Consider the following 346-nt stretch of genomic DNA (forward strand, 5'->3'; position numbering starts at 1 on the left):
GTATGTATAGAGTGAGAGAGAAAGGGAGAGGGAGAGAGACAGGGGCTAAGTAAGAAAGAAAGAAAAGAAAAAAGAAAAAAAAAAAGAAAAAAGAAAAAAGAAAAAAAGAGACAAAAAGGAGACAGAAAAATAAAAAAAAAGGAGACAGAGACAGAGAGTGAGAGAGACAGAATAAAAAAAATAAAAGAATAAAAAAGGAAAAGAAGAAGCAATAAAACAAAACAAAAAAAATAAAATAAAATAAAATAAAACAAAAAAATAAAACAAAACAAACCAAACCAAAACAAACCAAACCAAAACAAACCAAAAAAAAAAAAAAAAAAAAAAAAAAAAAAAAAAAAAAAAA

At 23.4% G+C, this 346-nt stretch overlaps 1 protein-coding gene across 1 annotated transcript in view; it reads right to left on the minus strand.

Moving 5' to 3' along the window:
- EMH_0018860 (uncharacterized protein) overlaps positions 1 to 346 on the minus strand; it is a gene marked incomplete at both ends in the record, with an annotated part of 7,749 nt that overhangs the window by 1,711 nt on the left and 5,692 nt on the right. The gene's annotated exons all lie outside the window — the stretch shown is intronic.

This window comes from Eimeria mitis, genomic scaffold, assembly GCF_000499745.2.
Source record: "Eimeria mitis Houghton genomic scaffold, Emh_scaff655, whole genome shotgun sequence".
Taxonomy (NCBI): domain Eukaryota; phylum Apicomplexa; class Conoidasida; order Eucoccidiorida; family Eimeriidae; genus Eimeria; species Eimeria mitis.